This window comes from Chrysoperla carnea, chromosome 1 (assembly GCF_905475395.1).
Source record: "Chrysoperla carnea chromosome 1, inChrCarn1.1, whole genome shotgun sequence".
NCBI classification, from domain to species: Eukaryota; Metazoa; Arthropoda; class Insecta; order Neuroptera; family Chrysopidae; genus Chrysoperla; species Chrysoperla carnea.
Genome location: NC_058337.1, coordinates 96,490,059 through 96,516,505, shown reverse-complemented (window position 1 = coordinate 96,516,505; position 26,447 = coordinate 96,490,059). Strand labels below are relative to the sequence as shown.

The following is a 26,447-nucleotide window of genomic DNA, read 5'->3' as shown; positions in this document are numbered from 1 at the left end:
GCCTAAACGGATGAACCGATTTTAATTTTTTTGGTTTCATTTGAAAGGTAATTTAATGGAGAGTGTTCTTCGCTACGTTTAAGTGCGAGTTTAGGGTTTCGTACCCGGAAAAACTAAACAAATTGGTGACGGTTTTCAAAATCGACTCAGTTTGGAAAAAGCTTTAAGGAAAAAGGTGTTTTAACGGAGAGTGTTGTTAGATGTGTTTTCAGTATAGGAATCCGTACCCGAAAAATTTGTCGGGGGTTTTTTAAATTTTGAAAATTTCATTTGTTTGTCAAAAATCAAATATTGTCCGTGAACTCATCGGAATTATCAAATAAATGTTTAACCTACAATACATTTGTCCACATTTGTCCACGCTAATGAAAAATTATTAATTATATATTTTTTATTTGTTAATTTTAAGTTATCAGGAAATTAATATTGAGATAGGCATCCCCAAATGCGAATTTTTCTCAAGGTTAGGTTATGTTAGGTTATATTGGCTGTCCACGAGGACACACTTAAGCTGTAGAGCCCATTGTGATACCATATGTGTGTTTTACCACCTTTTCCGCTGATAATTACATTTATCAGCTCCTCAATTACTTTTCAGAGGCTCAGTGTACCTCCTTCATGCATATACCATGCACACCAGCCCATCACAACCATTAACTAAATTACGACGGGAATGGAACTCGCTACCCTAGGCACACCGCGAACTGAATTGGTAACGTCTTAACCAACTGAGCTACTAGGGTTGACAATTTTTCACAAAACAAATGCTAGGCAACGGTTTTTCCACCAAAATTTTTGTCTACCATTCAATTTTAAACTTTGGAAAATTAAAATTTAACTTCAGCAACCCCGAATGCGAATTTTTACAAAATTCACATGTCATTATTCTAGCAACGGTTTGTTCACCCAAAATTTTTGTTTACCAACGCGTTAAAATAAAGTTATGACAAAAAAAAAAATTTTAATCCAGCATTCTCAAATTAAACTTTCGTCTTAAAATTTGTGAATAATAAGAAAACTAAAACATAATTTTTTGCAATACCCACTTATAAGAATATTAAAAACGAATAAAAATTAGGCTTTTTTGAAATATCATCAAAATTACTCCATACAATTTTCAAACAAACGCTCGTTACCTTTGAACTAGTAATATTTATTAAGCAAGTGTCTACTCGAATGATGTAATAATATACTAACCTACATCAAATATTTGTCAGACATATATGCAATCAAAATCAATTATATACTGAATCGAACTTTTTATTTTATTTTTTATTTAACTATACCTAGAAATATTGTAATGCATATCGAAATCTCACGAACCTTAAAATAACAGAGAAGTGAAAAAGTATACTACTTATTCATCGGAACTTGAATGCCTTAGGTACAGAATGTTCTTAAAAGTTTGTTTAACGCTTTTGTATCATTAAAGCGGCCTAAAGTATAGAAAATTTTGGACTGCATATTTTTTGCTGACAAAAAATCGGCCAAAAAAATCGGTTAAGTAGTGAACTCAAAAATGACGGTTTATATATATTTTCATACAAACTTTCATCCCCTATTTCACCCTTTTACGGGATGAGTTTCGAAAAATGCTTTCTTATGTGACACCTACAGTATAAAATCAATATCTTCTCGAAATTTCAAACTTCTATCATTAGCGATTCAGACTGGGCGTCGATATATCAGTCACGACATTGAATATTCCCCCTCCAGATTATTTCCCTCATCTGAAATGCTTCTGATTTTAAAAAATATACAAGAAGAATCATTTTAAAATAAATCATCAAAAGTGGAGCTGTTATTGAGGACTCTCTAAGAATGGCTATTTTATATATTCCTTTATCCGACTTTAATGTCACTGCAGGTTTTTGCCCAAATTGACCCCTTATTTAGTTGTGTTGCAACGCAAATTTCTATTACAGTGACCATAGATACTTTTTTTTTGTTAACGCAAACAATTAGGATCAGATTTCCAAAAATTAGGAGATGATTCATAGCGGAATGCTCTCTCAAGTTACACTTGGGCAGTTTTTTATTAAATCATTTACTTAATTTTTTTTCTTTCTGGTTTCCAACTGAAACTCCTCTTATTACAAAATTTTTGTAAGATACAAACCATAAAATTAAACAAAAACTTAATAAAATTAAGTGAATTTGTAACAAATGTTGTACATAATTGTATAGGTAATTACAAATAAAAAATTAGTAGTTTAAAATCAATTATTAATTCATTATTATTTTTATAGAGAAAGTAATTTTTTACACCTTTAACCTATTATTTTTATTGTAATAAGTATTTAGTAGATTATTGTTGTAAAAGAATTAAAAAATAAGATCAAGTGAATAATAATACATTAAGGGTTCTAATATAATATCGGGTATCCGCGGGTAATTATCAAAAGCCCTGATTATTTTAACCAGTGACTGAGCGCTCTGAAATTTATTTGAAATCAGTCGAAACCTGAATTTGCCTCCTTCATCGACTCATTTAATAAAAACGATAGGAAAGCGGTTGAAAGTGCATTGCCGAGAGCATAAATTATTTTGCATTAAAACTGATATTACCCTTGGCTAGCTTGTTCTGTTACTGACCGAATTATTGACTGTCAGAGCAAAATTAAAATTTTTAACTTTAAACTGCTGTATCTAATGGAACGCTTCGCTTTAACAGTTAATAAATCACTCTTGCAAAAGAACAAACTTGCCAATGGTAATATTCGTTTTCATGCAATATAATTTTTGTACTTGGCGTTCACTTCTAAGACCATAGGAATAATTGGAAAAATTTTTGTCACTTTTCAACCCTCGACGTAAAGCCGCAGGGGATGGTAACAATTTTGAGTTTGAATATAGCCAAGATTGGATAATTTTTTTGGAAAAAATGAACAACTTTTGTTTAAATTTACATTTTTTCGTAAACATCAGTGTTTACCCTTGAGTGCGCATATCAGGTGCAAATTATAAAGTATGTAATATATGGTAATATCAGGTTTGCGTGGCTATCTTTCTTTACAACAAATGATTACTTTATCAATACTCTATATATGGTATTTCAACAATTAACTCAGTCAATTGTTTGTTTTCACTTGTTTAATACCTATCCAACGCCTGCAACATATAGTACAAGATCCGAATTAAGGTCGACCTTCACCCATCTGTTTACCGAATGAAACTTATTTTTGATGAAATGTAAAATATTTACAAATATGGTTGCCCTAAAAAATATGGTCCAGACAACTTTTAATAAAAATATCAAAACTTGGAAAGCTTGTAAACTTTATTTTTTGACTGATATTTTGTGGACAATCATATAGCACCGTATTTGCAATAAAATTATCTTTATTTATATATGTGAGGCAATGAATTAACAGATGAACGTAATTACTATTCACAACTTGTATAAATGCGAAAATAGTGAACGAAAAGAGGCAGACAGCATAGCTGCTGCATATTCTTTATGGCTTTTACTTTCGAGTAGATCAATATTCGTTAGATATGTAAGTCAGTGAAAAATTTCAAAAAATTTTACTCTTGATATTTTCACTAAAAGTAGTCTTGACCACATTTTTTTAGGCAACCCATTGCAGGGATATTTGTTAACATTTTATATTTCATAAAAAATAACTTTCATTCGGTAAACAGATGGGTGAAGGTCGATCCTAATTGGGATCTTAGACTAATAATTTTAGTTGGTATCGCAGTTTCATTTTAATTCAATTATCGTATGGCAAAATAATTTTTACAATACAGAATCCTAAAAATTAACAATTTTCATTACTATCAATAAAAAATAATTACTCAAATCCTCGGTACATATATAAGATTTGCTTTATTAATATTAATTTTAATAATTTTATATTTATTTATTTATTTTATTAAGTAAAAAAAATTCTTACTATTTATTTATTTTTATTTTTATGGTCTATTTATTTTTAGATTATATGGTAAGAATAGGTAAATAGAATTTAAATCTGTATCATCTATTTATGTTTATGTTAATTATTATCACGAAATACATCTTTCTTTGAATTTTTTTTTCTGTAGATTTATACTTACTGGCCGTAAAGAAAAAAATCCGGTACCGTATTAGCAGCGTCAACCAGCGAATTTAGTTTTACGAAAATTAAATAAACCAGTCACATTTCACTTTAAAAAAGTGTATTCGTACGGCTATATTACTGATTTATCGTTTAGTTTATGAATTGATCGTCAGACTTCGCGTAACCACCAGCTATGAGAAAACCACGCGATACTCCCCTCTATAAGTTGCAGGTCCGTAACTAGGCGTGACAAAGGAGGCACCCGTCAACGGCGCAACAGAAATTGAGTGGCAAAACAAAAAGTATGTTTTATCCGTAAAACAAAAAATTAGTAAAGAATTATATAACAGGCGCTCATTTATTTAAAATATTATAAATATCATAATTTGGTGATAGAGCAAAATTAAATTTTTTGAATTCTAATGACATCATAAAGCTAAAAAATTTATTTTTTTGACAACACAGGCAAATTTGATTCGATCTTATTGGAATTTTTTTTTAAACCCACTACTTTTGGGTTATTCTTTTCAGCTGTTATGTCAGTTTTTCGCTAGCTATCACTTATGTGCTTAATTTCGTGGCCAGGGCTCCAAATTCTTGAAACATATTAGAGCTAGGTTTATTTTGATCACAAATTTGAAAAGTATGCCCCTTATTTAGTAAGATTACATATTTGGTTTATCAAACTTAGATAAAATTTGGATGTGATAGAGCAAAATTAAATTTTTGGATTTTGTTGACGTCATAAAGTTAAAAAATTTGTTTTTTTTTGATAACACAGGCAAATTTGATCCGATCTAATTAGAATTTTTTTTGAAACCCACAAATTTAGGGTTATTCTTTTCAGCTTTTATACCACTTTTCCGCTAGCTATCACTTATGCGCTGAATTCCAGGACCAGGACTCCACATTCTTGAAACCTATTAAAGCTAGGTTAATTTTGATCACAAACTTGAAATGTATGACCCCAATTTAGTAGGATTACATAATTGGTTTCTCAAAATTAGATGACTTTTGGATTTGATAGGGTAAAATTAAATTTTTGGATTCTGTTAACGTCATAAAGTTAAAATTTCGATTTTTTTTTATAAAACAGGCAAATTTGATCCGATTTTATTGGAATTTTTTTTGATACCCACTAATTTTTGCTTCTTCCCCGTCCAGTTTACTTCCGCCATCTGAAATGTTTCTGATTTTAAATAATATGAAAAAGAATCATTTTGAAAAAAATCATCAAAATCGAAGGTGTTATTGAGGACTTCCTAAGAATGGCTATTTTATGTATTCCTGTATCCGATTAATTAATAAGTAATAATTAATGCCTAAGATTTTATTTAAATTACTTATGTAAATGAATTATATTTCTATACTTTTTCTAGCACACTCGGTACAATTTTTATATCTAATTATATTTTCATAATAGAAAATGCATAGATGTTTTTATATACCTTACATTCTTTTCTATTGCAACCCATCTTATTTGATTCAGTAGACAATTTCCCGTAAAAAATCAGTGAAGTGAATCGATTTGTGAATATCAGAGAGCAACCGTTTAATTACCAATTACCTACATTATGTATTCATATTACCATGTGTGTGTGTGTGTGTCTACGCTTTGTTTTTAACGAGAATGTTATTATTGTTATAATTTTTGTTGTTGTAAAAAACAGAAAAATTCTGGTTGATATCTCTTTTGGAGAAAATTTGCTTTTAATAGATTCGGAGTCAATATTTTTGTATTTTGTATATTTTCAAAGTTATTTCCAATAAATTTTTTCTGGACAGAAAAGGCCGAAAAATTGTTGTCTCCTAATTCGAATTTTAAATCTATCTATATATATATATATATATATAGATTTAAAATTCGAATTAGGAGACAACAATTTTTCGGCCTTTTCTGTCCATTCGAATTTTAAATCTATATATATATATATATATATATATATATATATATATATATATATATATATATATATGTATATATAGATTTAAAATTCGAATTAGGAGACAACAATAATTTTTCAAAGTTATTTCCAATAAATTTTTTCTGGACAGAAAAGGCCGAAAAATTGTTGTCTCCTAATTCGAATTTTAAATCTATCTATATATATATATATATAGATTTAAAATTCGAATTAGGAGACAACAATTTTTCGGCCTTTTCTGTCCAGAAAAAATTTATTGGAAATAACTTTGAAAAATTATTGTTGTCTCCTAATTCGAATTTTAAATCTATATATACATATATATATATATATATATATATATATATATATATATATATATATATATATATATATATATATAGATTTAAAATTCGAATTAGGAGACAACAATTTTTCGGCCTTTTCTGTCCAGAAAAAATTTATTGGAAATAACTTTGAAAATATACAAAATACAAAAATATTTACTCCGAATCTATTAAAAGCTATTAATCTATTATATATATATATATATATATATATATATAAAAGAGAGCTGGCTGATCAACGCACAACTGAAACCGCTGGGTCTAGAAGGCTGAAATTTTGTACACACGTTTCTTGAGTAACGTAAGTGAGTGCTAAGAAGGGATTTTGGAAATGAATCCTAAGGGGCTCAAAAGGGGATGCGAATTTTTTATATGGGAACTGCAGTTAATAATTTTATATATAAATATAGATCAACGTATGTTATAATGTTTTATAACATACCAAGGTTTTTTTAATATACAATATTTACAATATTCAAAAAATAATCATTCTTCTCCCAAGCGGTATGATATGAATGCATCTTTATAAATAAAAAATCTGAAATTATATTTAATCGTTGTACGAAATATTTGGATATCGCACCAAAAATTAAAACCAACGAAAATGTGTACGAAAGCGGAAATAAGTGATAGCAAATGAAGTGAAGTTTATAACGAAATATTATTTATATTTAAAATTGCAATTGTCCAGCGAAGCTGGTAGAGTTTCTGAGACATCGCAATATTTGGATCGATTTTAGTCCGTATCTCAAAAACCATTCGACCAGTCAATAAATGCACCCGATTGGTGTACTTTTTGGGTATAAATTACCTTATAAACTTTATTGATATTGGAGTTTGTGAGTGAAATTTTTTCAATTTTTTTAAGGGGTACCCTTTTTAAAAAAATAGAGAAAAACGCAAAAAAAATTTTGTTTTGGAATTTGATGAAACTTGGTGGATGGAGTAATTTTGATCCAAAGAGTATAAAAATCTGGTTAATTTAATGATTGGGTGCAGCGTTTCTGAGATATCGAAATATTTGGATCGATTTTAGTCCGTATCTCAAAAACTATTCTACCAGTCAACAAATGCATCCGATTTTTGTACTTTTTGGATCAAAATTACCTTATATACTGAGTTTTATCGAAATTGAAGTAAAAAAAATTTTGATTTTTTGCAATTTTTTTAAGTATAAAAATTACGTTAATTTAATGATTGGACCCATAGAAAGTTACAATGTCAGCGAGTATCATGTGCAAAACTTCATTTTCACAAGGGTAAAGTTCCCCAAATGACGTTTACCGCATCATCACCAACGAGTATTTCACCACTACTTTTTTAACCTTCGTTAATCCACCGCGTCTCTTTAATCGACACCCTCATAAAAAACTTTTTTTCGCGAGTTCACAGGCCACCTAATTGCACAGAGCCTGTAGTGTCGTCTACTACTCTTGCTATATAGATAATAATCTGCTACTGTTTGCATTTTACTAGTGATTTGAATGCGTGTACTAATTTTGACAAGAGTACAGAAGATTAAAGTGTGGTAATAAAAATAATTAAATATTGCGTTTATGAAAACAAACATAATAAATATATTACAAACAAAAGATATCTATAAATAAATGTAACAACAAAATTAATTGTTCCAATTGTTGCTATATTTATTACTATTAAATGTGTTTTTTTTCTACAACAATCGTTGATGAGAAAGTTTTATTAATTTTTTTTTTTTTACATGAAAAATACAAGAGATTGCTAAAGTTATTTATTTGAAATATTCTTTTTTTTTAAATCTCACAATTTTAGTAACATTTTTATCTTTTTATCTTAAAATTTGATAACATTAAAGCGGTTTGTAGGCCAAATAAATCAGGGAAAGCTGGAAATGGCTTAAATCTTTTCATTTACTCGTAAAAAGGCTTGTTTGAATTTACACTAATTTGTTGCTTGTGCTATAGGAGAGGTGTTTAAAAAAAACTTTAAAATTTTCGAACTTTTTTTAGTTTTTGATTTGTGTTTATTAAGGTATTGGAATTAAAGTTAAAGTTAAGTTAAAATATTGGAATTGTTTTTACCATAGAGCTACAAAGTCGCCGCCAAACGGTTGATCGCAGTAAAGTGAGGCAGATAAAGTAGGTCTCTAATACCTCGCCTACATCTCTGTCTCTTTCTACCGCTACCACTGCGGACAAGAATTCGCTTATTGCGTTTCCTATGTCTATTCAGCTCCATGGTCTTATCTCTATGGCTTTTAAACATTTTAAGAAGTCAGTTAAGCAGAAGAAATTTTTAAAAAGATTGTCTGAAAACTAAAGATTGTCTCCAAGTAAGTTATCGTAAACGTTAGTTCTTATCCCCCATTTTTTTAAATTTATTATGAATATATTTACGTTTTAATTTTTTATAAAAAAATAATTTTTACAGAAAATTCCAATTAATTTTTAAGATTTGTTCTATCGTGATTCTTATTTTTAGAAAAATTTGCATCCATGATTTTTAGGCAGTCTTTCTTAAAATTTAATTGTGTCTTCTTAACATGTTTAATGGTCTTTTTTCTGCATGTTAATTTTTCTGCAGCGCCTCAACACTCTTAACAGTATATTTTGAGGTATATTTTAATCATTTAAAAATTAAAGTTTATTAAAGTTTTACATGGAATGAAAACCTTATATTTTGAATTACATGAAGTCGTTAAAAAGATATTTGAGTGATGTAATTTATGCAAATTACACAAATGTACTCAATTTAAAATGTGCAAGTGAAAACAAACAATTGACTCAGTTAACTGTTGAAATATCATGCATAAACAGTGTTGATTACTCTATCACATTACACATACATACATGGCACACATAAGTAACTGATATCAACATATAATACATACTATACAATTTACGCCTAATTTGCACCCTTAAAGGTAAACCGTGATGTTTACGAAAAAATGTTTCAAACAAAAGTTGTTTATTTTTTTATAAGTAAGATTTTTTACACTTAAACTTTTGTTCTATCTCTAACGGTTTACAAGATGGGTCCTGCGGATCCAAGACTCAATTGACCTATGTTACTCATTAACGAACTCGACCTCACTTTTTACGTCCTGAGTACGCTGTAAAAATTTCATCTTGATATCTCTTTTCGTTTTTGTGTTATCGGGTTGGCAGACAGACGGACAGACGGACAGACAACCGGAAATGGACAAATTAGGTGATTCTTCGAACACCTATACCAAAATTTTGTTGGTAGTATCAATATTTTTAAGCGTTAAAAACTTGGGACTTAACTTAGTATACCTTGCATATTACATATATGCATGGTATAATAATAGAGGTTTGATGAATCTGAAACCGAAAGATTAAATGAAAATCTAGACGTTACATATTTGACACTGGAAGAGTAATGTTAACGCAAAATTAAAAATATAATTGTGCTGATTTATGCGCAAAATAAAATCATTTAAGGAGGGAACCGATAAGCACGGCTAATATTAAACTATTCACTCACATAAATAAATTATTTGTAAATTATAAAATATTGAATATTAAATAAGTATTAAAAAAACAATTAATATAATATTCAATTTGATATGAAATAGACTATATAAAAAATGCATAGTGCACCACCATCATAGATTATTATAAAAAATTATATTCATAAGTAATCAGAATGAGTACCTACATGATTGAAATTTTTTGTTTAGAAATAATTACTATGTTTGTATTCATAATTCCGCATTTTATTGTACTTTTTTTTTTTACATAAATTACCACAAAATAATAGAAACAAGTAAGATATAATGATAATGTAGTGTGTGCATTTGTTTTTATTACATTGCAAAAAAAGTAAATTAATTATTAGTTAGGTTTTGAATTAAGTATCGTTTTAATTTGATTTCCCTCCAATTACATAAAAGTTGTGGGTTTTGTGTGACAGTTTTCTTCAGATTTCTTTCTATTCATAAGAAATTACGTAAAACAAGGAATTAAAAATTTTGTGGTTTGTTAATAAGTTATGTAATTAATAGCGATTTATATGCTGTTGTTCAGTTTATTTATGTACCTTTTCGAAATCTAATAAATATACCATAGGAATGCAATGTTTTTTCGGGGAAAAAATTATTCATTAGTTTTCGTAATTCCTTTTAGGTTGTGCTATCTCCATGCACAAAAATTATATCGGTTCGGAAAAAATGTTTTCTTTTTTTTTTCTTCGTCCGTTTGAAATTTGCATAGTTTATATTTTCATTTAAATTCAAAAATTTTAAAAGTTAAAATTTCGAAGATGTTATTAATCAATCTTAATTTTGTGGGCCTTGGATAGCTTTAAGATTGGAATAAATCAGTCTCTGTATTTATTAATCTATATCAGAGTAATAACTCAATCGATTTAAAATTTCGAAATTTATTTTTGAAACTGTTATATGATTTCACTGAATTAATTCTACGATAGGATCTAGAGTTGGGAAACGATATTCTTAAGGATTGCAGGAATTTAAGGGTTGAAACAAGAACCTAATTTTGTAATGAAACAGTGCAATTTTCAGGATTTTAGAAGTTTCAGAAATATTGGTATATGAATGATCAACGATCAAGTAAGATTAAGGACTCGGAAAATGGAATGTTCCATATGTTATTCACGCGATTCACTTGCAAATATCTCTTCGTTTAAGCTAATTCTGAAACATCCTATACGATGTTTTACGCTTGAACAAAAATTTATATCAAATTTCAATAAATAAATCATTTTGTTGCCATATAATTAAGTCTTCCAACTTTCCATTATTTTATTATTTTATTGAATACACGGTGTGTAAAAAGCAACATAACGATCCAAAGGAGACAATTTTCGTGTCCTTGTAATAACCATTATCCTATAAAAGTCCGTTTCAAAATTCCAAAGGGAAACCATTTATTTTTATTGTCAATTCCTATAAAACGCATGGAAAGAATTTTAGTTTGTTCAGCCCATTTGCTTTGTATATTACCGATTAGGCGAGTAAATTTTTTAAGAAAATAAATGCATTCTTAAGTACTTTTCAATCAGGAATCTAATCATGGTTTTAATATTGACCTGATGTTGACCCTTTAAAAATAATCATAAAAAATTTTAGAAAAATAATAAAGAAACTTTTGACAAAAAAAAAAACCGTCTTCAGAAAGTACAAAAATAAAAATGCACTAAAAATTAAAAAAAATAACGATAAAATAATGTAGTAATAATTATTGTTATTTTTGGAGTTGGTGTCAGCAAAGTTATTGTAGCAAACTATTCTGTCGCAGTTGTTTCCTTGGCTGACACCGATTCCTTGGCTGACCAAATTGAAATAGGACCACACGGAAGCACCAGCATTCAAATAGAAAAAAAATAATCATCAAAATCGGTTAACTCAGTCAAAAGTTCTGAGATAACAAACATAAAAAAAATGCAGTCTAATTGAGAACCTCCTCCTTTTTTGTTTGAAGTGGGTTAAAAATTCCTTTTTAACCTTAAAATAACCTTCAATATCAACGTAAAGATAAAAATTAAAGCCTTACATATATTTCTTGTTGAAAACTACTTAATATTGACATTGAATTAAAACAAGTGAAAATAAACAATTGACTGAGTTAATTGTTGAAATACCATGTATAGGCAGTGTTGATAACTCTGTCACATTTCACATACGTACATATCTGACATATTTAACTGATATTCTCATATAATGCGCAAGTGTTGATGCGCAATCGTTTGTTTTTTGGACGTCACGTAAATAACAAAAGATATTCACTTTGATTTGATATTCCTATATTAATACATACTATAAAATTTGCACCTAATTAACGCCCTCGTGGGTAAACAGTGATGTTTACAAAAAAATGTTTCAAACAAAAGTTTTTTATTCAATGTGTTGAGATTTACTTTGTGGAATTCCATAATAAAATTAAAACAACAAATGTAATATTTGTATATGTATATTTATTTGCATAATCCACTTTTTTTTTTTTTTTTTTTTTTTTTAATTTTTTCAAAGAAAAATTAATTGTTTTGTATACATTCGATCACTTGGATCATCTTCAGAACATATGAAAGTTTTTTATTTTTTTATAAGCAACATTTTTTACATTTAAACTTTTGTTCTATCTCTAACGGCTTACAAGATGGGTCCTACGGACCCAAGACCCAATTGACCTATGATGCTCATTTACGAACTTGACCTGGCTTTTTACGTCCTGAGTACGCTGTAAAAATTTCAGCTCTATATCTTTTTTCGTTTTTGAGTTATCGTGTCCACAGACGGACGGACGGACGGATAATCGGAAATGGATTAATTAGGTGATTCTCTGAACACCTATACCAAAATTTTGTTCGTATCATCAATATTTTTAAGCGTTACAAACTTGGGACGAAACTTAATATACTATGTATATTTCATATATACATGGTATAAAAAGGCTCATCTTATAGAATATCCAGTTTTCATTCGATTTCTACTGTAATTATTCGATGGATTTAATTTTTTATCTTTTTTAGGTATAACTTTATTATTGACTCTATCAAGGTCAATTCTACGTTACATAAATTTGATCACTTTGCTCTTGGATCGTCTCGTTACTTTTGTGATACCCGATATATTATTGTTAATGTCATAAATTAGCTTCTTGTTAAAAAAAATATAGGTATCACTTTAAAATGTTACTACTTAAATTGTAAATATCCTATTAATTGTGACATTTAAAAAAATTTTTTATACATAAATCTCAATAGATACATTTTTAACAACTTATTATTCTTTTGTGTTTTGCAATTTTATTTTAAAAATCTTAAGTATTAAACAAAATAAATACTTAATTTTATTTCTCAATATCAGAAATAAAATCATTACTTAAAATAATCTATAAATAAAATTTAAGTATAATAAATTAATGTTATGTATAATTTTTTGGAATGTTCTCTGTTTATATACAAATATGAAAAAAAAATAGGAAATTTTTCTATTAATTCTCCATGCAATGTCTCGAAAGATAAGCAAGCCAAGGGAAGTACATAATATTTTTCAATAAGAAGTTAGCTGTGAGAAATATGATATACTAGCTTCATACCCGCCCGTTTCGCTGAGGTTGAAAGTAAAGATTGGTAAATACCATCGCGTTATAGCCTTCACTTCATTTCCTCTCTCTTATCCCCCTATCATAACACTTGAAATAATGATAGAGGTAAAATATATGAACAGTTTTCAATTTTTTTAAATGTCATAATTTATTGAGTATATAAAAAAAGATGGCCCTGAATTGTTTTGCACTTACTATTTTTACAGAAATCTTTAATTGATGATTCAAAATGATGCTCATAGATGACCTTATGTCACCTCCTTCATAAATTTGTAACAAAAACTGCTGTTCAACACCATATAAGCCTTTGTCCAGCGAAATGGGAGGGTAGGGGCTATTATCATCCTAATGAACTATTGATTATTTTTCAACATGTTTGCTCTATTAAGAGTACTTTTAAACTAAAGTAATTTTATTTGTATGTTTTATAAATCAAATTATAATTTGTATTAAGACTCATACGGAGTTCAACACCACTCATTAATTATTATGCATACTTATCTTTATATATTACTTTAAAAATTACATGTAGTCTTGAAGTATTAGCTTTACACTTGCCTTGCACTTTACGCAATGAGTTATCTGTTTATCGGCGCATCATGGTTTAGTTCAAAATGTATACGGTTTTACATTTATAGGATTTTTCAGTATTGCCCGGTACTTTGTTATTTTTATATAATACTACATGTAATCCGTGCATTTTTTGTGGCACTGAGTATATGTATTATCTTATTTATCTTATTTATCTCCATTAATATAATGGCTTATTCGCAATAAATTATTTCGGAAATACAAGTATAGATGGGTACAAGTATAGAATGGGAAATCGGCCAAATTGGCAATAACTCAATTTGGCCGATTTCTTGGGAAGTACTATATCCTTAGAAAGTGTGCTTTTCAAAATTCAAAACGGCAGATGCAATTTGTCCGATTGTTAAAGAAAAATAGCTATTTTTAAAGTAAATAAAAAATAAAACTAAAAAAAAATCTTCGCCCGGGGTTAGGCCACTGACTATAATTTTGATATGGAATTCAGGGGCTTTTAAAGGACATTGATCACGATTTTTATATGGAAATTCGAAAAGGTGGACTCCGTATAACTTTTTTAATAAAAATGACTATTTTTAATTTTAAATGAATAACATTTTTTTCGGTCGTCAAATTAAACCAAAAAATAGCAGCCAATGTATAAAAATTCGCACCCAGCTTCAAGTTGATGGGATTGTTCAAAACACCATCGTAAATGAAATCTAAAAAGTCCTCGTTGATACGATACCTGGGAAAATATTTGCTTGTGGTCAAAGGTCACAAAAACGTATTTTTCGCGTTTTCTGCAAAACGGTAAGTTTTATCATACAATCAGTTCAGACAAAAAATTTAGATCAGATAGTTAAATATAAAAAATATTTTAATCCTTTTTTCCCAAAGAGCCTAGCGTTTCTGCGATATAACGTTTATTAATTGGCATATTGAATCCGCTTTTTTGAATTATCCAATTTTCATGGTAAAATTGTATTTATGAGTCTTGATAATTCCCGAGTACACATTTAAGTTCACTTTCGTTATACTGATTTTCATCGGTGTTATTTATGTTAATTCACTTTTTGGTTTTTTGAAAAGCACGTTATTCACGAGTAGGTACCTTAAAAAAATTATAATTTTACAAGACTAAATAAGAAACTAAACAATGTTTTTGTAAATATCGTATTTGCATATAAAATGGAATTAATTCTTTGTTAATTGAAACACACGTCTGGTAAGTAAATTGAAAATATGCAAATAAACGTTCTCTAAATGTCAAAGTGTATAAAATAGTGAAGACGAAGTGTAATTGAACTGTCTGTGGGGTTGATTCCGTGCTTAAACTATTTGATATTTTATATTTCTTTTTCAATATTTCGCCGCTTATCAGATAAGTCAATGGCTTTGGTGATTCTATAACTTCAAAATAACTCGTAGAAAAAATTCGAACGATTATGTCAATTTTAATCTAATTAATGCTTATTCATTTTTTATGAACATAATTTTATTTAGTTGAATTTGTTTGAATTTTTTTAAGTTTTGTATTTATTTTCATTTGATTATTTTTTTATTGTTATTCATAATGTAAGAGAGGAAAGCGAGCCTCAAAGTTCAAAGGCGTTCTTAGAAATTAAGAAGGAATTGTAGTATGGAAGGGTGAATCGAGATGTTAGATAATTAAGAGATGGATACTGTGCATTGTATACAGAATCAGAAGGTCGAGGACTGAGAGCAAAGCAACTCCTTACATATAATCATTCTTAAACAAATAATTTTTAAAATTATGTTATATCGATTGTATTCAAATTAAGTATTTGATGAAATTTAATTATTTTCCACTAAATTTGTATCTCTTGCATACCCAATATATGTATGCATTGGCGTAGTCAGAGACTTTGCTTATGGTTGGAAGCCGGCCAACTACCTCATAAAAACTTTTTTGAAAGATATTTTGTTTTGATACATAAAATTTTTGTCGTATTTTTTCTGAATATTTTAAGCCTAAGGATGTAGTAGCACAGTATCAACTTAAAGATTAAGTCTTGATTTTATCATAGTTTCAGAGTGGGTTACCGGGGTCTTAAATTAATTATTCATTCATGTTAAAGTTCGAGTTTTAATTACAGTTCCCACTGAAATCTAGTACTATCCAAAATAAAAAAGGATAAGTATTTATGTAAATAAGAAAATAGAGACTGCATATTTTATTACTACTGTCAATTTTTCTAGGATGGGTACTGACTTTTCTAGGATGGACACAGCCCAGCGTTGCCCCCTGACTACGCCAATGCATGCATAAATAATGTATTTACGGTGAATAAATACCTTGAGTGTTTAAATTGCATTGTGTTATGTATTTATAAATTATGGAGAAGATTTTATCACTGAGATAGTATTTATTTGTTAATTTGTTTCTTTTTTTAAATAATTATTTCAAGGTCATAAATATTTTGCTATGATTTAAGATAATTTTATTTTTTGTTATTTTTATAAAAAATAAAGGTCTGAAAATTTTTTTTGATAATTTCCTGTCATGTTTTAGGTAAATTATATGATTATGAGTGTCCTGAATCCAAAAATAATATCTTTTACTTTCTTTTGCATCAAATTTTCTTATAAAACTCATTTAAAAAGGGAAAAACTAAAAATAGAAAATTTGATTAGTTTAAGAGTCTAGTAGAGATGATACTATCTACCGGAATTATCAGTTTTCGTTTTTTTCTTTGAAATATTTTTTCTTCTTCTTCCTCCGAGCACATTTTTATTTTTCGTTTTTTTTTTTGGTTTCCCACATGGGTTATCAAAATAAAAACTAATCAGGTAACGCTAATTTGGGATATGATTAACAGGCAATTTCCATGACTTTGAGATCCCCTCTAGAGTCAGCATATCACTTCTATCCTCCTAAATTCATCTAATTTTCGGTTATTCAAATGGGTTTTTAAAAAATCCTGTGTTATAAGCATGGAATATAAAAGTACCTACAATATTCAAAAACACCAATAGATAACAATTTTTGAAAATTAGGTTTGTAAATTTTTCATATTACCAGCTAGATGCTGTTTTATGCAATTCAAAGTTTCTAGTAAAAAGAAAGCGTGAAAAAATGTCCAATTTGATGAAAAACCTTGTTATTTTGTTCATGATTAATGATTAATTAATTAGGCTCAATTTCCTCTCATGACAATATTTTCAAAATTACCTGAGGTAGAACGTGAAGGGAAAATTATGTAAAAGTGAGAGTCCGTTCTAATCCGGTTACCAAATTTTATATAATTTAGGAGGATAAGTGTGGAACAGGCATGAAATGTGTGTTCATATTCAGTTTTAAGCTGATTGATTTTATATTTATTTAGTTAATATGAACTTGTGTTATGTTATAGAGGAGTTCTATAAGGTGTTTCAAAATTGTACGACAATATTTTAGGAACTTCTCTCTCTTAGGTTCTCTAGCTCAGAATAATCACGAACACATGTCCGAAAGTAATTTATTACTGAGATATTGGAGCCAAAAGACGTTTATTTAATAATTCAATATATAAAGTAATTGTTCAAAGTTGCCACCACTTTATTGATTGAAGCATTCAGCGCATCGAATTTATGCTTTTTTGGATCTTAGGACTGTCTCAGGAAGATTCTTAATAGTTGATAGCTCTTCGACAATCCGAGTTCTAAAATTTTTTAATATTAAATCTAATATATAAATAACTTTAGAAAAATAATTCGATAACTTCTATATCTGGAGAATAAATTATTTTCGGATATATTATGTGTATATGAACTTTTTTTTTCTTATTAGCTAGAAAATTAGCATATAAAATAGTTCCGTGCAATTTTGAAACACCCTGTAAAAACGTCCTTCTTAAATTTTTTTTAACTGTAGATTATTTTGATATAGATATCTATCTATACGTATATCATTTTATCAAAATTTATTACTTAATCAACATTAAATGAATGTTAAATTTAATGATGTGAAAAATTTAGATTTTAGATTAAGAAATTTTTAATTATTGGTTAAGTGTAGTTTGGAAATTAATAATATTTGATTGTATATAATTTTAATATATTTTTATACGTGATTAATGGTTTATGATTAATTGAAATGAAATTCTACATAATATCTTACCTATTTGTTATCTGAAAATAGTTGTCTGTTAATGTGATGTGATTGTTATGCTGGTAGCCGTCTGTCCCTTGCGAAGGTATTTGGTTAATGTCACGTTTTGAGGCCTAGATTGGTTGAAAGATTTTTGTCTTGATTTTTATACCATGTATATGAAATATATCAAGGTGTACTAAGTTTAGTCCCAAGTTTGTAACGCTTAAAAATATTGATACTATGAACAAAATTTTGTATAGGTGTTCATAAAATCACCTAATTAGTCCATTTCCGGTTGTCTGTCTGTCTGTCTGTCGTCTGTCCGACTGTCATCACGATAACTCAAAAACGAAAAAATATATCAAGATGAAATTTTTACAGCGTGCTCAGTACGTAAAAAGTGAGGTCGAGTTAGTAAATGAGTAACATAGAGCAATTGGGTCTTGTAAACCATTAGAGGTATAACAATAGTTTAAATGTAAAAAATGTTATGTTAGTATAAGAGATACAGCCAATCATAGACTTATGATCAGAAGATTGTAACATATATGACCGAAAAAAAAATAAAATTGTGTCTGCATAACTCGTAACTCTTAATAGAAATTATAAGAACAAAATTTAATTTAATTTTTATTTTTTTTCTTCTTTATCAAAATTTTTATGTTATTTTCTTTTATAGCTTGAAATTCGGCTAGAGCCTTGGCACCCTACAATTCTGTTTTGTTGAAAATTAATTCCAGCAATCAAATCAGCGAATTATTTTTATAACATCCTATATACATGCACATGTAATACGATATGTCGGTTCATTATATTATTATTATAAACCCAAATGTTCTCTAATAATCTAATATCATTCATTTATTACTAATCTATTTTCTTCAAACTATATATTTTGATATATCCTATCCATATTCAATCTAATTATGTTATAACTTTGTAACATTTGATTTGACAGTTGAAATGGATTGTAAGTATTCTATTTCCAAAATTAGCATTTTAATTTACAGATGTAATAAATGTTATGTATAGGTATTATTTTATTGTATTTAATTTAAATGTTAAAATGTTGAACAATATGAAATGTTGAAAAAAATTCAAGAAGTTCTTGTAAATTTCCCATAATTATCAAAATTCAATTGTTTCATTTTTTCATTGATAAAATAAGCTTTTCTCACCTCCGTGCAGAAAGTGTCAACCTTCGTCCCGCTGTGCAAAACGAAGTTCCGGCTTTCTGCCTCCGTCGGGGAGAAAAATGGTATACACATCATGGAAGCAAGTAAAGAATGTCTCAGATCTCATGTTTGTCACCCATATGATAACAGAGACATTTTTTACTTTTGCTCCCTAGATGTGTAGTAGATTATTGTTTGTTTCAAATTTGCCTTTGTTGAATCGGGGATCGAAAAGGCTATCGAGCTATCGCAATTTTTATCTTTAAATTGAGTATAACATCTTCCAAGAATGCTATGGAATACCCAAACACTGTCTGGAAGGAAATTCGTTGATTATTGATTATTAGATACCATAATGTAGTCTAATCCAGGTGTGATACATGGAAACCTTACTTTCTCCACAAACAATTTTAATAAAGAAGAGCTTTTTCTGGTAAAAGTTGAAAAAATTTTGTCTTTTGCTTGTGTGATTATTACTACTCGATCGGTGGACATGCTGTATGAGTAGGCTTATTCATTTTAATTGAATCAGTAATTTTGTATACAATAAAACTTTTAGTCGGATGAGCTTAATATCAAGCTAGAGTCTAAATTCATTATCTTTTATGGTTTTGGAGCTAATAGAATTTAAAATTTTGTCCCAATTAGCACTATTACTATAAAGCTTTGTTCTATCTGTTACGATTTAGAAAACCTTTGTTTCTCGTTCACGTTTCTTCTCGTTATGACTTCCTGAATATTCTATAAAAATTTCATTTCGATATGTCTTTTGGTTTTTGAGCTATCGTGCTTTAGTCAAGCAGACAGATGGACAAGCGGACATGGACTATTTAGATGATTTTATGATCACCTATACCAAAATTTAATCTGTTGCATCATAATTTCCAAGCATTTCGAACTTGGGAATAAATTTCACATACTCAGATATATTTATATATGCAAAGTATAGAAATATTATTTTGTATAATTTTAATAATAATAATTTTTAATAAAATGAATGAATAATGTTTGAAGGCCGTTTACTATCACAATTCTAAAGAAATTTTAATTTATTGTTATTATTTATTTAATACTTTGATATTAAATAATTTTTTTCTTTTTTACATTCCAAAGATTTTTTCCCTTAATTTTTATGTTTATTAAGATGATTTTAAATGTCATTATTATCTATTAAATTTCCCTTATGTATGAGTTTTTCTCAATAGATTTGTAGTCATATTCGTCGCTATAGCCCATTGTCGTTATTTCAATTGGTATTTAGGTTGTGCTAATGCCAAGAAAGTGATTTTTGGAGGTACAAATGTCTCAACCCCTCCCCCCGATTATGTCACAATATCATGAATTTTCGCGATTTTAGAGACTTTATCCGTGTCTACAGCCTCCCAAAAGGGATTGAAAATCTGAATCTAGGTTAAGTGAGTGACAAAGGAAATTTTATACTCTCTCTTTATCCGCTCTCTCAAGTTGAGATAGCGAGTAGAAAATGTTTTTGTTAATTGAGTTATTGTTAAGAAAATTTTTTTTGGTAGTGTCGAGTTCATTATATTCCTTCCAACCCTTTTTTGTAAATAAACTAGGCAACAAAAAAAGTCTCCCCTTTTAAAAAATTCAAATATTTACAAAATTTTAAACATCTGTATGACCGGCAAAAATGGTTTTGTCAGGATCATGTACATTTTATTCGGATGCTTGTATTTTGCAGTTTCTGAATACGGATGTTTTTTTTGTCCTTTTCTATCACTTTGTATCGGGTAGAGAGTTAGAATGACAAGAAAAGTTTTATAAGAACTTCGAAATTTTGAAAGCGGACACGGGGTAAGCAAACTCGTACGAAGATGCAACAAAGAAATGCATAAAGTTTCGAATGCATATATTTGATTTCTACCTTCGACAACTCTTAACACAAAGTGGTGGAATGCGACTTAATATTTCATAAAAAGTTATAATGCTAAAGGAGGTGTACAAGGTTTTATATTGAGAGTAGTCTTGATTTTCTAGCTTACAAATTGAACTTTCAAGAAAATTTTAAGCTTCAAATTTTCATAAAAAAAAAAGAGAAATACTGGGCCTGTATAAAACAATAATTGTATTTTGGGAATGTATTTTTCGAAAAAAAACTTTACAGAAATTATTCCGGTTTTCCGATACTTTTATAACACCCAATTTGTATAGAAGTAATTTATAATTTGATAGCAAACGATTGATTTTTTTTTAAAATGGTAACCTAAATTTTTAAAATAAAACACAGTTAGATAATCTGATTAACGTATAAAATAATACTTGCTTATAATATATACTCTTGTCATTGTAACAGATGTTAGTTAAAAAAGACATTATGTTTGTATCTGCTAAATAAATATACAGAACGTTCAAAAAAATATAAGAACAGTCGAAGAACTCGAGAATGGCATTTTTTGAAATATCTCTATCTTATGAAATGAAAATCGAAACCAGTTCCCCACGAAAATTGGATGTAGCAATGCATGTCACGAAAAATAATAGAGTATTAGTTCATTTCCATGAAATTATCAAGCAGATGCTTATTTGAAATAGTTTTTTTTTTCAAGTGAAGTAGTTTTGTCAAGTAGTGAAGTATTTTTTTTACAAGTGGTTAACTAATGTAATTAGAAAAAGAGTACTTCAAATAAGCACTTGGAATTATTAAGCAATTATTTCATGGAAATGAGGTAATATTTTATAATCATACCTATATTTCTCATAACTTTCATAATTTTACTCTCAAATTAGGAAAAAAAAATTAACGATAGTAACGTCAACTACTTTTTTAACAGAATTTGAATCTACAATCAAAATCAATTTAAGATTTTAAAGATACCCTCTGCCCTAGCCTGGGAATTTCACGAGGTGGGGGGTAAGATTGTCGACTTTAATTAAATATATTATTATTAAATATTTAACACATGTTTTTTTTCATACTTTGTTTCCATACTTTTTAAATGTTCTGTATCTTACTTAAACAATCAATATACTGCATGATTTTTAAAATGTTTCCACCTAATTTTTTCAAAAACGAATTTTAATATAAAAAAAACAATGAAACGCAAGTCTTCTTATTTTTGTGAGGGGAATGAAAAAAATAATATATATGATGGCAGAAAAACCCCTTCATTAGCAAAAATCCATGATTTTTCTACATAAAAAGAAGGGTTCAATTCGAAATATCATTAACGTGATAGGTCATCATTGAGTTTTTATAGCTTATCTTGATTAATATCTTTGAATTTTGTATTTTAAACAATTAGTCATTGAAAATAATAAAACCTGAAATTTCTTAGAGAATGGTATTTAAGTAAGATTTAAGAGATTATTAAAAAGTTTCGTTTTTACAATCCTATGTACTCATATACCATAATGGGTATATTTTAATACCCCTTACAGTGTTCAATTTTTTGATTTGAGCAGTTAAAGTTTGCGTTTTTCACATATTAATTCTATATTGAAGTGTTTTTATGAATCCTATATTAAGGTATGCTTTATTATACAGTGTGTCGCATTTAAGATGAAGACAACTTGTACATAATGCGTCAGATAGAGAATTCTGGCGAGAAGTGATCTCCAACATCTCTTAAGAGATATGGAACGCATCATCATCATCCATTAGTCTGCTATGGAATGTAAAAACTGGAATAATTGATAATTTAATAGTGTTATGCATTCAAATATTTCAATAAACTTGTAATAATTATGAGCGCAGATCAAAATTATGAAAAAATTAAAAATGTGAATTTTGTCATAAAAATAGGAATATGGAATACTAATAGTTTTTTTTTTTATATCTCTATCCATTTCCAACGCTAGATAAAATATTAAGAACCGACCCTATTTTCCAATTTGTAGTAGGCTGATTTTAAAGTTCAGATTTTATTTAAGTATGTGACCCATTACTCTGTTTGAAAAATCAATATTTCTATAAATAACGAAAATAAGAGGGTGTCTTCATCTTAAATGCGACACACTGTATACCAAGGATAATTTCCTTGAGATTAATTTGGAAAAATTATCTTAATTAGTTATAAGCATGATAAATATTTTCCTAAACGGAAAATTATAACAAGCGGCGCCCAAAAAATTTTACTCTTAATTTTCGCGTACGTTTCCTAATCCACCCTCAAAATTTGAAACGTAAGTTTCAACGTTTCAAGTAAAATTCTCATTCACTCATTATTTTGAGAACGTCCTTAATCAAAATATTAATTTTTACTTTTTATATATTGACTAGCTGGGAACTACCCGCTTTGCTGGGCAACATCCCCACTTGCACCCCTCTCTCCACATTTCCTTGCGTTGGAACAGTTTTGTAATGTACACGTCATGCTCTTTTATTTGATACCCCACTTAGGTATATTTGTAAATATTCGATATTTCCTTCCCACTTTCTCGCTACACCTTTCTACCCTCCGAAAGTTAAAAAAATTTCTAAATGTAATTTAAAACATTCTGACCAAGTTTTGAACTATTAAAAGCCATAATTGAAAAATATGAATTTTTTATTCATGAACACCCCCGCAACCCCCCTTGTGGGTGGAATTTCGTAAAATCCGTTCTTAGCTGACCTCTACTTGGCAAAAGGAATATTCCTGCCAAATTTCAAGTCTCTAGGTCTTATAGTTCCAGAGATATCGTGATGAGTGACTATCTATATCTATAGAAAGTCTCCTATATATTTATAAGAAGATAGAAGATAGAAGATGTCCAATAAGCCCTGTTCCTATTTTTCACCACGGCCACGGTCGTTTAAATCTAGTTTCTATCATTATTAAATATTAACAGTTAAATATCGAACACCACACATCTTTTTCTCCAGTAACCTAACCAGTTTCACAAATTTAAAAAAATCAAAAACACGTAATACTTGCACACATAATAGATCTGCTCTTAAATACAAGCCAGCATGCTGCCCACAACGATTTGATTTTGCCATTCCTATAGATTTAACATAAGAATCGTTATGGGCAGCATGACGGTCTGTATTGAGGAACAGACTTAACATATGTGTTTGTGTTTATTTGATACATAGCTACATATCATTATTTAAATATATCAACAGAATATATTGCTATTGCACAAAGATTTTAAATAACCTATTCTACACATATACATAAAATCTAACTGTATATTGTGCGAATTATTTTTAATATAAATCTGATTGGGAACCTCTTATGACTACCATATACAATCATAAGCGGACGTACCCTGGTATAGCATTTGGTTTAAGAATTTGAACTTTTTCGTGGATAATAGGCTTTTCCCCGCTAAGAATAAATCGATTGGATAAAAGTTTCTAACAATTAATCATGATATGTAGATAACAAAAAACAAAATTAATTTTTATAAAATATAAGGATCATTAATATTTTTTTAAATAAATAAATTTTTTTAAATTATACATCCGGTCACGTGACAGCAAACACCAATCAGATGTTCTTAAAGGTATTGCGTTCCGTTAAATGAAAGGCTATGTATTCTTACAAATACAAAAACATCTAAACTTGAAAATACTTGTAAACTTGCATTTACATAAATGAATGTATGTCACGGTTTGATGTCATTTAAAACGCCATGATACTCTATACTTTTTTGGAACTAAATTTGAATTGGTTTTTTAAAATGCAAAATAGATAAGGTAAATAGTAATTTTTTTTTAAAATAATACTCTCTTGGTGTAAATCCGATACTAAAGTAACTGTACTAAAGTAACGTCTAAACCAATTTTTCTAATTTAGGACAAAATACTATAGAGGTCATGGCTTTTTGACATGTCACACAAATCATCAAAGGGGAGGCAGGTACCGGTTTCCCTAAGACTCGAATTTATTTTCGTCAAAACATTTATTTTTTTATAATTCCCGCCCGAATTGTTGAATTTCGGGGTTCTGGATCATTTTTGCCTTCACGAACCACTCGAATTTGTTTTTTTTTTTTTAAATCTACATTTTTATATTCTATATTTTAGATCTATAAATTTTATCTGTTCATCTATTGAAATGACGTAAGAAAAGCGCATTCTAATCTAGAAATGGATAGAATCTAAGCACTGAATCTCAAATTGAGTAAAATGTCGTTAGATTCTCATTGGCTTGAAACAAAAAACAGCCCGTCAATTTATTGGAAATCATTGTACTTTAATCACTTTAACGTGTTTATTTTTTTATTGTACATATTTCTTTGTTTTATTTTCATAACTTATATATGAAATATATCAGAGTATATTGGGTTTAGTCCCAAGTTTGTAACGTTTAGAAATATTGATGCTACAAGAAAAGTTTGGTATAGGTGTTTATAAAATCATATGATTAGTCTATTTTCTATGTCCGGTCATGAGCACAACAACTCCAAAACGAAAAGAGTTATAAAACTGAAATTTTTATAGTGTGTTCAGGACATAAAAAGTAACTTTGAGTTTGTAAACGAGCAATACATGTATTTTTTAAACCGAATTGGGTATCTTTTTAAACCGTAACAGACAGAACAAAAACTCCATTATAAAGGATGTTTGTTATCTAAAAATAAACAACTTTTGTTGAAAAAACAGTTTTTCGTAGAACAAAACTTAGGTTTCTATTTTCTCTAACACTATAAAATATAGAGAGATAAAAACTTGTACAAATGGTTAGTCTATTGATTCAAATTTTATATTAAACCCATCTAATAATATAAAAGGGGGGGGGGGTTAAAGTTAGCGATTAGTAACTGAAAATTCGTTAATATAAATGAGCATAGTCTGTATAGTGTTTAAGTTATGTTGTACATATGTATATATAGAAGTAAACCAACCAATTTTGTTATCGCATTCGTTTATACCTACCAACTGTTAAAAAATAAAACGTATCTCGTTTTTATAACCGATAAAATATTATTTCAAAAATTGTTTTATAATTTTATTTAATAAATAAATAAATAATTATTTATGAATCATTAATTGGTTGATTTAAATAATACATTAATTATATCTTTATTAGCAGTAATAATAGTTTTATCTATTTGCTGATTAAATCACAGACTGAAGTACCTGATTTAAATTTGATCACATTGCTTACTTTTTTTTCTCTTGTTCCAAAGAAATATACTTTCTTGAGATAATTCATAATTAATACGAAAAATGGATTTTGAAGAAGGCGAATCTCTTTTAACTGCAATAAACGAAGCAAAAAATGACAAATTTGGAAAATTCTGATCAAAGTAGGGGGAAAAATGCTTAGGTATATATCGTAAAAAGATTGTTTTTTTAAGGAAATAAGAATGGAATTTATTTATAAAATTCCA

At 28.4% G+C, this 26,447-nt stretch overlaps 1 protein-coding gene across 1 annotated transcript in view; it reads left to right on the top strand.

Annotated features, from left to right (window-relative positions):
- The window catches only part of LOC123296825 (rab3 GTPase-activating protein catalytic subunit), a 98,616-nt gene that overhangs the window by 12,368 nt on the left and 59,801 nt on the right, over positions 1–26,447 (top strand). The gene's annotated exons all lie outside the window — the stretch shown is intronic.